This window comes from Podarcis vaucheri, assembly GCF_965113315.1.
Source record: "Podarcis vaucheri genome assembly, chromosome: 14".
NCBI lineage: Eukaryota > Metazoa > Chordata > Lepidosauria > Squamata > Lacertidae > Podarcis > Podarcis vaucheri.
The window spans coordinates 28,421,685-28,433,791 of record NC_138752.1 but is presented as its reverse complement, the minus strand read 5'-3'; positions in this window follow the sequence as shown (position 1 = coordinate 28,433,791).

Below are 12,107 nucleotides of genomic sequence, written 5' to 3'. Positions count from 1 at the left end.
CAGCGCCACCCACGTCCCTTTTATTGGGGATACCATTTTACAAATGGGGAAAAAGCTCCTTCTCTGGTGGGCATCCTCTTCACTTCCAGTTAAGGAAGCACAGGGAAATGTGGGCAGGATACATACCGCTGGATCATCTTGCCCTCTGCAACCAGATTGTTACTAAACTCAGGCAAAATAAGTTTCTAGAGCCAAGAGGTTAAGACAGTCAGACAAATTCATTTTCATTGTCATTTATTTGTATGCTACCTTTGCAAGGTTAGGCTACGCTCCCATTGGCAGTCTTCCAGATGCAAACCATAAAGGGTATAGAATCATAGAACTGTACCATTGGGCCATTTAGTCCAACCTGATGCAGTGCAGAAATCATTGGGAAATCATAGGTATGCACATGGACAGGCTACCCAAGAAGACTACACCAGCAGTTCAGACCGAGTCAGTTCATATTTTATTTTTATTGCTAGTGTGGGTGGGTAGGTGGGTTCGAATATAATTTAAGGAGGACAGGGAGGAAGTCTGATTCTTTGAGAGGGCGCACAAAGGTGACAGTGAACTTGTCAGCTCAGGGAACAATGAAACAGACCTCAAATGAGTGCCCATCACTGTGTGGTCCACCCTGGAACATGCTGGGACCCAGAGTTTAGTACATTGTATTTCGGACCCTGAGACAGGCATTCACTTCATCAAGGATGCTTTTGGTCCTATCCACATTTTCTTTCGCATCCTGCTCATCAGTCTGGAGGTGCAGGATGGAGCCGTGAGTTTCCTAGGCTTTCAATATTTAAGTGAGAGGTGCTCCATTACAGGGTAGGCGATGTGCAAAGCCCAGGAGCAATTCACCAGGAGAGTCAATTATTTATTGTGCAAGTTTAAACTGGGTCTCTTGCAGCACCTGTATCAGCTGCATCTCAGTCCCAGGCCTGTGGCCAACAGCAGGAGAAGAGCTGACGATTGGCATCAGAGCACTGGCCGAAGGCCCCAGGTTCAAAGAATGGAGGGGGAGGACTGAAAAGCCTGGAGAGCTATTGCTGTCAGTCGGTGTACGCAATACTGTTGTGGGTTTGGGCGTCAGTCAATGTCCCTTCCAGTTCTTGGGATCCTGTATCTGTGGGGTGAAATGTATGAGAGCAAGCTTGTCGAACCAGTCTCTGGTAATGTAGGCAATGGTTTTGGCTGCCAAATTAAGCACCACAATTAGCATAACCAAAGAAGCTGCTCTGCACCATAGAACAAATGAGTGGATGTTTCCTCCACCCTGCTCACCTAGCTGCTAGGAGGAGAACAAGAGCCAGTGTGGTGTGTGAGACACCGCACTTTCTGCTAACCTTCGTTCCAAGGAAACAGGAAATGGGTAAGTGCCAGGAACTCCTCTCACCACTCAGAGACTGGGGTGGTGCGTAGGAATGCTGACATACCTACCAAGTGCTCCAGAAAAAACGGGACATGCCAGAGAAGTGGAGCAGTTGGATTGAGGCCATTGAGCCAGTCTACAGTGGTACCTCGGGTTAAGTACTTAATTCGTTCCACAGGTCCGTTCTTAACCTGAAACTGTTCCTAACCTGAAGACCACTTTAGCTAATGGGGCCTCCTGCTGCTGCTGTGCCGCCAGAGCATGATTTCTGTTCTTATCCTGAAGCAAAGTTCTTAACCTGAAGCACTATTTCTGGATTAGTGGAGTCTGTAACCTGAAGCATATGTAACCCGAGGTACCACTGTACTTTACAGTGGAGCCAAGAATTCAAACCCAAGACTGTGTTTCAAGAGGAGTGCTTCAACCTCAACAGACTTCTGGCTCTCAGTTGAGTTTGTCCTCACAACAAACCAGCTTCCCTCCCCATTATGACGCTGCCAACACTTCCCAGTAGCCCCATCTCCAGTTCCACAGTGGCAATTCCACGAAGAGAGAGAGAGTGTGTATTACAAGGAGCATCAACATCTAGGATAACAGGTAACCTTTCAGCTGAGTTTCAAAAGGGCAGTAACTGAAACTCATCATGAAATTTTGATAGAGCGTTCAGCATGCAGTTTGGAGAAAGGCTGGGCTTCCACACTGGCCCTCCTGACAGACACCAGCTGTCCCCAACCTGGTGCCCACCAGAGTCAGTGTGGCATAGCGGTTAGAGTGTCAGACTAGGACCTAGGAGAGATCAGGGTTCAAATCCCCACTTGGCCATTAAGCTCACTGGGTGTGACCTTGGGCCAGTAACTGCCTCTCTCAGCCTCACCTACTTTGCAGGATTGTTGTTGCGATAATAAAATGGGTGGAACTATGTACACCTTGTGTTTCTTGGAGGAAAGTTTGGATATAAATGGAATAAATCAGGGTTTCCCAAATGTGGGTCTCCAGTTATTTTTGGACTACAATTCCCATCATCCTTGACCAATGGTCCTGCTAGCTAGGGATGATGGGAGTTGTAGTCCAAAACCAACTGGAGACCCAAGTTTGGGAAACCCTGGAAGAGATAAATAACTTTTAGACTACAACTCCGACCGACCCCAGCCGTGCCCAGGAAAATATACACTGTTGATGGCAGAAAATAGGGACGTCGTAATAATATTAACAATAATTTTATTATTTATACTCTGGCCAGCTTCCAACATATATAAAAACAATGAAGCATTAAACATTACAATAATCTTCTTTATACAGGGCTGCCTTCAGATGTCTTCTAAAGGTTGTATAGTTACTTATCTCTTTGGCTCAGGGGTCACATAACTCCATACCCTCCAACATTTCCCCAATGAAAATAGTGACGTCTCCATACGCTCCAGCATTTCTCTGATGAAAATAGGGACGTTCTAAGGAAAAGCAGGACATTCTGGAATCAAATCAGAACTGGCTCTGGAATCAAATCAGAAACCAGTCCCAAATCTGCGACAGTCTCTGGAAAATAGGGACACTTGGTGGGTCTGACATTAAAAAACCCCCATGAAACATTTTTAAAAAACTTCCCAATATAGGACTGCCTTCAAATGACTTGGGAGGTCAGCTAACTCCATACCTTCCAACATTTCTCAGATGACAATAGGGACATCCTAAGGAAAAGCAGGACATTCTGGGATCAAATCAGACACCAGGATGGCTTCTGTAAATCTGGGACTGTCCCTGGAAAATAGGGACACTTGAAAAATCTGCACCCCTCTCAGAAGCGTGGGAAATGGCAGACCAGGAGATTGTATTCTCTGTGGGGAGGGAGTTCTACAGAGATGTCTGGCACCTTCAAAACATACAGAAGACATGCCTCTTTTTCTCTGGGCCTTTGGCATTTTAAACCTTGGTTCAGGACTCACCCGACTCCCTTGATTGCCTTTAACTGTTTTTCATATAATATTTTTACAGTGGCCGTAACTCAACCATGGCAAATGGCAGGTAAGAATTCAGCTTACAACAATGGTGGTCTTTATGGCGAAAGAACAAGGTTTTTCCAGGCTTGTGTGCCGTGAATATCAGCACATTTCCTGCAACGCTGAGAGGTTTGTGTTCACCTGCCAGATGGCCCACCTCTGGAAGGTCTGGGCTCTGGGTGCCAGTTGTTTTTGCATTTTGATGAGCTGAGCACATGCCGACCCCAAACATCTGGAGTTGCCATGTGGCGTCTCCAGCAGGCCGGTCCATTGCTACCACCGCCCTGCCCATCCTCACTCCAGGCCTCCAAATAACAGAGGATTAATTATTCATCGCTGAGATATTGGTGGCGTAAAGGGGTCGGCTGCGACTTTGATTAAAAACCCAGCGAGTAATGAATATTCAAGGACCGGCATCTCCCCAGAGCGACAGAAGTGTCTGGTTTCCAACACTTCCTCCAAATTAAGAAAAGGCAAACGAGACAGGGCCTTAATAAATAATATTCCCAAACTGAGAAGAAGCAACAGCCTTCGTTTTGCGATATTAGCTTCATTAACACCTACCCTTTCTCCAGGTAGAGCGTCTGTCCCCACAAACACACCCAAGCACATTCACACTTGCCGTTCCCAATCAGGACTCGGGGAAATGTTTGCACTGGAATCTGAATCGAGGACAGGGTGCGTGGAAAAGGCGGAGGCAATTTCCATTCTGCATTGTGACTCGGCAGCCATTTAATTATTTTAATTAGCCTTAATTAGTGGCAAATTTACAATGATATGCTTGATACCTGGCATTAAATCTTTCATGCATAAATGTTTTGTTAAAATGAGGGTTGGGTGGGGGGAGAAGAGAGAGAGAGAGAGAGAGACAAGTGGCTCCTTGCCAGCAATTAGTGCTGAATGCTCTAACGAAGGATTACGGCTTGGCTATGATTCATTATGACAGGCTTTGCAAAAAAAAAAAAGGGAGAAACAAGTTGATAGATTTTTTTAAAAAACAAGAAAGCATATCTGCATTTCTTTTTTCTTTTTGCCTGCATTCTTGTGGATTTAGGACAGCTTAATTTCAAACAAGGAGGCGCTAACTGCTGTACTGTGTTTGGGATTAAGTTCTTGGTGGCACAATATATTAGCATGGAAAGGTGATCAAGGAGGACACACCAGCCCTGGACTGTTCCTAACTCTCACCCAGTTTCTCTGCCTATAACTTTCAATGGGCTTACTCTCTGTAGGACTAATGTTGGCAAAAAACCCGACAACCCTCCTTTGGTCGGGCTTCAAACGCAGGTTAGCGGCATTCAATATCCAATCAAGTAAGTCTGTAGATCACCTGTTGTGAAAGGGCCAGAATGGGAATGTGGGCAGAAGGCAAATATTGTCCACTGTTATCTGGTGGGGGTGGGTGGTAGGAAATCCAACAAGATTTTTAATTTATTTTCCACCATTTCTTTACTACTTGACTGCAGACCCACCAAGTATCCCTATTTTCCAGGGACAGTCCCATCCTGGAATTACAGAAGCCAGTTTCTGATTTGATCCTGGAATTTGGTTTGATTCCTTAGGACATCCCTATTTTCATCGGAGAAATGTTGGAGGGTATGGAGTTATGCAACCCCCGAGCTAAGGAGATAAGTATCTATACAACCTTAAGAAGACATCTGAAGGCAGTCCTGTTTAATGTTTCATTATGTTCTTATATATGTTGGAAGCCACCCAGAGTGGCTGGGGCAGGGTATAAAATAAGAAAGTTGTTGTTGTTGTTATGGAATATGATGTCCCTATTTTCATTGGAGAAATGTTGCAGGATATGTGCCTAGACTTGCATTCAGATGGAAGGCCAGATCCTGCAACCTTGTGCAATCTCTTGCTCATGTCTTGCAGTAGAAATGATGGGGCAACTTATTTAAAGAGACACTTAGCTCTCGGCATGGGGACAGAATGGGGATTTTTATTTTCTGTTGGTGCCTTCCAGAAACCAGCAATCAGTCTGTGGAGAAAGCTTACAGGAGCTCATTTCTCCCTGCCTGTGGTTGCCTAGCAGTTCAGTCGAAATATATTAAGAAGGAAGATCCTGTTTTGCACCACCCGGGCGCCCTCTGCTTCCTCATTAGTGGGTAAGAAATAGGAGATTGTGAACTGAAATGCATCTGGCCAGCTGCTTGGGGGGGGGAGTGCGGAAACACAAGCCTCATTTGCATTTTTAACCCCAGATGAAGAAGGCGGTTGGAAAATCCAAAACGTAAGCAACAGCGAAGCACGGCAGGGAGAAAATACGTTGAGCAAAACCCGGTACATTGGCCAGTGTGAGGAAACCACAGCTCTAAATGAGAAGCGAAATCAACCCCAGCAGTGTCAGAGGTGCAGCGGTCTAATGTTTCAATTAGAAACTCTCCAAAGTTCACCCAGAGATCCATGTTTACGTCTCTCTGGCCGCAGTCGATGAGGCAATGAGGTGCTCCGCTCTGCACGGTCCATCGATCTTCCGTCTCCCACGATGGTGGGGAAACAACCGGAGGTCAATAAGCAACACGAGGCAAAAGGCACAGCTGTCAGATCAGGCTTCCTGAAGCATTTCCTTTTCACATCCGTGGCCCAGTCGATGCCCCAAATCGAACAATTTTGTGGGAAGGAAGTGTGTACTTAGAAAAGGCAACTGCTGGAGCATGTGGAGGTGAAAGCTATGAACACAGGGCAGACCTCCTCTGCAGGGTTTGTGACATGATTTTGAAGTTCTTTCTTTCCTTAGTTATCTGTCCCTGTGCTGCAGGATCAGGCTCTTACCTAGCTTCTGACTGGAGCCTTGTGGCATCTGCCAACCCCTCACTTAAATCTGAATTCCCAGCTCTGGACTGCAAAGCCCTTCAAAACAGGAGACTGCTTCAGAGAAAGGGCTGCAAAGCAAGACACCTGTCTCCTCGCCCCTAGTTTATCATCTACGAGAAACAGAATGTTCATGTTATATTAGGGATCTGATCCAAAATAAGTTGAGGATTAAAAATAGCAGAAAGTTTGGATTTCCTTTTCCAGCTCAGACATCCCTGGGGTGTATCCAGCAGGAGTCATCATCAGAGCAGGCCCTGATGATCCGAAACGGATGGATTTCCATAGGCCTACTGTGAGGAAGTTGGATGCAAGTAAATAATCAAACAGATTATCTGGTACTGAGAACCTTTCTGCACTCCAGCTTGCTCACCACCAGATCTCAAGGCTGCCTGTTTTCTGTCTTCTGATCGCCAAGGCTGGCTCAAGAGATTTTGCTGCCTGAGGCAAAGGATAAGACGGTGCCCTCTGCCAAGGCACATATGGAAGCCAAGTGAAGGAGCCGTTGAACCTTACTCCAATACTGGTGAAATGAAAGTATCTTCCATAGCAGCTGAGAGTAGCAGGCTAGTATAAAGGGTACAGGATAGGCCACATGGCACTCACAGCTCTGTCCCCTCCACATCTGCCACCTGAGGCAGCTGCCTCATGCTGTCTCATTATAGGACCGGCCCTGCTGAGAACTAAACATGTATTTGAACCACTGTATTTGAACACAAGGAGAGCCTGCTGGATCAGGCCAATGGCCCATCTTGTCCAGCACCCTGTTCTCACAGTGGCCAACAAGACTCCCATGGGAGACCAGGAAGCAGGAGCTGAGCCCAAGAGCCCTCTCTCCTCCTGTGGTTTCCAGCAACTGATATTCAGAAGCATTACTGCCTCCAACTGTGGAGGCAGAGCAGAGCCATCATGGCTAGCAGCCGCTGATAGCTTTCTCCTCCAGGAATTTGTCCGAATCTCTTTTAAAGCCATCTCTGCCTCAATTAACTCTGTGCTGTGTGAGGTAGTACTTTCTTTTAACTGTCCGCAATCTTCCAGCATGCTTGGGACTTCTGCAGTTATGAGAGAGGTAGGAAAAACTGTTCTCTATTTTTCTATCTGCAGGCAGAACATCAAAATATAATATTCCTTGAGAACAGTGCTTTCCCCCCCCCCTGGGGGTACGCAGGGGTACACATACCCCTAAACATTTTGTGAATCTAAGTTTGGCCTCATTGAGGGGCAGTATTTCAATCTAAGTAGGAAAATGAGAGTACAGTGGTACCTTGGGTTACAGATGCTTCAGGTTACAGACGCTTCAGGTTACAGACTCTGCTAACCCAGAAATAATACCTCGGGTTAAGAACTTTGCTTCAGGATGAAAACAGAAATCGTGCTCCGGCGGCGTGGTAGCAGCAGGAGGCCCCATTAGCTAAAGTGGTGCTTCAGGTTAAGAACAGTTTCAGGTTAAGAATGGACCTCCAGAATGAATTAAGTTCTTAACCCGAGGTACCACTGTACCCTTAAACTTTTTTTTAAAAAAAGAAGAAAAGCACTGCTTGAGAATGAGTACACAGCTGTAGAGAGGGAATGGAGGATGGTCAGGCCAAAAGGGAGGGGGTCCCGTTATGGTGTCCCCCACCCCACTCTGTCTTCCCACCCGCCATCACTGCCCCACCATCACTCCAGTACTGCACACTTATGGGCATTTCCTCCTTGTATAACTCAAGCTACTGCTCCCAAAGCAGATTCTCAACCAAAATCTTTAGTTGTGATCACTAGAAGCATTAGTGCATGCTGACTGAGTTACACACCAACTGCTGTTACCGGTATATTGTGAAAGGGCTTCTGGTAGGCAGAATAAATGGAAGCCAAGAACATGAAAGCTTTTACCTGAAGGCTCTTTTTGATGTTGTTGCTAAGCAGAGCAAGATGAAAGTGAAGCCTGCCCCCCCCTCTCTCTCTCTCTCACACACACACACACACACACTCTCACACAAACTCTTGCTGTTCTTATCAGATGGCTTTGCAGTACTCTGGTAGCATTTCAAACAACATCCTTTTGGGATTGGATTTTAAAACCATGTTGTGCATTAGGTAAATTTTGACGGAAGTCCAGCTGGATTCTCTCATTTAAGTTCTGTCTTTGCCTATGGGCTCCGTTCAGTGACTGCCTCTGATAATAATCCCCTTATCTGTGAAATGGGAGCACAATGGGCCTATCTAACAGGGCCTACTTTTCACTAAAAAGGAGCAATGTGTTTTCCAGGTTGTCATATGCAAGCAGGATTTGCAAGAAAAGGTTGCAGTGGCACGTTTTGCATTGTTGGTTTTAGAGATGTATTTTATGGATGTATTGAATTACTGTACAGACCGGTGCCCTGAGAGGCAATTGCTTCACCTTGACTCATTGGTGGGCCAGCTCCAAGACAGAGGACTTTCCTGATGATGGAAGTCCTGTGGACCACAGCAACTCACCTCCCTCCCCATCCCGGCTGCCTCTGCTGATGCTGCACAGAATACCCAGGTGGGCACAGCTGGGTCAGTTCAACTCCTTCCAGCTCACCCACCCAGGTATTAGTAATAAATAATAACAGGAGCTGGCAACCTGCTAAACTGGCCAGCATAATCCATGTGGAGTTTGGAAAGGCAGCGATGCGAATTGGGTGGCTTTAATTAGGATTCCATTTAGATATAAGGAGATAAGCATTTGCCTGTATACTAAATGCTGATTAGTTCCTTAAAACGTATTTGTTGAGGTCGATGGAACAACAAATAGATACGGATCAGGCCATGGTTAACTCCCAACAAGCTCATGTTTGACAAACAATTAGACTTTAATATAATGCAACCAACCTGCTCCGTTGAAATTAAGCGCTTAAGCTGGTCTGCAGGAATAAATGAGGAGTGTTTAGTAAATGTCTTGGGAGGATCAGGGGTCTTTCTTTCAGAAAACAACTTGTTTTATTATCAGATCCTTCCTTCCTTATTGAAAAAGCATGGCTTCAAGAACTCGTCTGTGATGCCTAAAGCCCTCGTCTCCTTCATACATACAAACACAACAAATAATCTTATTTGTATACCGCTTTTACACAGCTCAAGGTGGCTTACATCTTAAAAAAATACATTTATAACATAACAAAAGTAGCCATAAGCAATAAATAAAACATAAAAAATATGCAACCAGACCAAACAATTTCCACACAAATCACAGGTTCTGAAATAAAGATACAAAAAACCAACAGCAGCAACCCCCTAATAAAACACCCCAACCCCAAAACAACATCTTCAGTTATGCCAGTCACAGAATCATAGAATTGTAGGGTTCGGAGGGACCCCAAGAGTCATCTAGTCCAGCCCCCTGCAATGCAGGAATCAGAGCTGGTCACAGTCTTCCTACTTTGGTGGTGGAAAGAAGGGCTGCATCCAAGCAACATCCATCAGACTCCTGAACTGGTTTTTCTTCCCCCATCTCCTCTGTGAGGGATCTGATTTGTTGGCTGACTCTTCCTACCACTCCAGCAAAGGCAGGAAATGAGCTGTGGCTCGGATGTCAGAGTTGCTGTCAGGGGCAACCAGGAAGCTCCCAGTGACTGATGGTGTGTGCTGAGACCTCAGAGACCTCGGCTGTTTCGAGACGGGTGTTATTGTGGACCAGCTGCTCCTCATGCAGGCTCGTTTTTCCACAGCAAGCCCAGCTGTATTGTCAGCATACAAGTCCCAGCCTCCGCCCCCAAACCCCACCATCCAGTATTCCAAATGCAGCCAGGGAATCCCAGAATTGTGGAATTGGAAGGTACCACACAAGGATCATCTAGTGCAAGCCCCTTCAGTGCAGAAATCTTTCCCCGCAACGTGGGACTAAAACCCACTACCCTGTGATTATGCGTCTCTGCTTACCATTGGTGTAGAAATCTTTCCCCGCAACGTGGGACTAAAACCCACTACCCTGTGATTATGCGTCTCTGCTTACCATTGGATTTGTATACAGTGGTACCTCGGGTTAAGTACTTAATTTGTTCCAGAGGTCCGTTCTTAACCTGAAACTGTTCTTAACCTGAAGCACCACTTTAGCTAATGGGGCCTCCTGCTGCTGCTGCGCCGCCAGAGCCTGATTTCTGTTCTCATCCTGAAGCAAAGTTCTTAACCTGAAGCACTATTTCTGGGTTAGCGGAGTCTGTAACCTGAAGCGTATGTAACCTGAGGTACCACTGTAAACAGGTTGCTGTTTCCCTTACCAGATCAGAACCCTCCTTTCCTTGGGTGGTCTGAGTTTCTCAGTGCCTGCCTTCTCCAAGAAGTATTTTGTGTGTGCCGTTTAAATCACAAGAACATCAGAAGTGCTCATGGATCAGGCCCATGGTCCATCTGGTCCAGCTTCTTGTCTTCACAGTGGCCACCCAGATCCCTCCATGGGAAACCCAGAGCCCTCTCCCCTCCTGTGGTTTCCAGCAACCGATACTCAGATGCGTTGCTGCCTCTGACAGTGGAGGCCGAGAGCATAGCCATCATGGCTAGTAGCCACCCATAGGCCTCTCCTCCACGAATTCATCTAAATCTCTGCCTGCGCTGGAGGAAAGCCCATCCCTGCGCTGGCTCTTGAAATGGGATGCAGGCCTCTGTGAACAAAGGCCTCTCTTCATCCCTTTTCGGCCTCCCTCCCTCAGTATGAAGGTCAGGGGAAAGGCTGACTTATAAAGGCATAAACAAACCATGCAGAAATGCTTATGGTAATTCCACTTCTCTTCAGAAATATCAGCTTTCCCCCCCCCTCTCTCTCCTTTTTTTTGAAATCTGCTTTAAATGGTTTCCCTTCTAATGAAAACCCGCATGTAATCTGTTAGCAAGGGATGTCTGCCGGCCCATGAATTATTCAGCAGGCCCTCTGTTCCGTTATCTGGCGTCTCTTGAGATTCCCCCTCCATTGTCCGCCATGATGGGTCATTATGCACTCGGTGGATTTAATCTTTTAGGCTATCCAGCAGCACAGGGGGAGCAGGCGGAGGGGGTGGGGCGGGGGGGGGAAAATGTATGAATAACAATTTCCCTGTAATAACCTTCAACTAACCTTTCAACCAGAGTGAGTAATTCCAATCCTATTTTCACATCAATGGCAGAGTCAAAGCCAGGCAATTATCTCTTATCTGTTCCACCACTGTCTCTCCCCCCACCCTTTAATTTTGAAGAAGAAGGAGAGGGGGGGGGAGGATGTTAAAGTACTTGCTGGAGTCAAGAAGAAGAAAAGGGAGCAGAGCAAAGTGGCGGGGAGAAGGCTTGATTAACAACTTCGATAGGCAGGGATTTTAGGCAATTATTTGCCCTCTCCCCCCTCCCTCCCCTGCTGCAGCTTCATTCCTGGTCAGCTGTGTCCCACCTGTTTCCTGTCCTGCCCTTACAATTATCCCACTTAGTGGACCTTTTGACTTGGCCAGAAGATCCTAGCAATGAGGGAGGTGGGAGGAAGACTGCCCTGATCCTGTTATAAGGTAGCTCTATCATATTTGAAAAGGGACGCGGGTGGCGCTTTGGGTTAAACCACAGAGCCTAGGACCTGCCAATCAGAAGGTCAGTGGTTTGAATCCCCACAATGGGGTGAGCTCTCGTTGCTCGGTCCCTGCTCCTGCCAACCTAGCAGTTCGAAAGCACGTCAGAGTGCAAGTAGATAAATAGGTACCGCTCCGGCAGGAAGGTAAACGGCGTTTCCATGCGCTGCTCTGGTTTGCCAGAAGCGGTTTGTCATGCTGGCCACATGACCCGGAAGCTGTACGCCGGCTCCCTTGGCTAATAAAGCGAGATGAGTGCCGCAACCCCAGAGTCAGCCACGACTGGACCTAATGGTCAGGGGTCCCTTTACCTTTATCATATTTGCACTTCTTGCTTATTTCATAGAATTGTAGTGTTGGACAGGGACCTTGAGGGTTAACTAGTCCACCCCCCACCCTGCAATGCAGGAATCTCAGCTA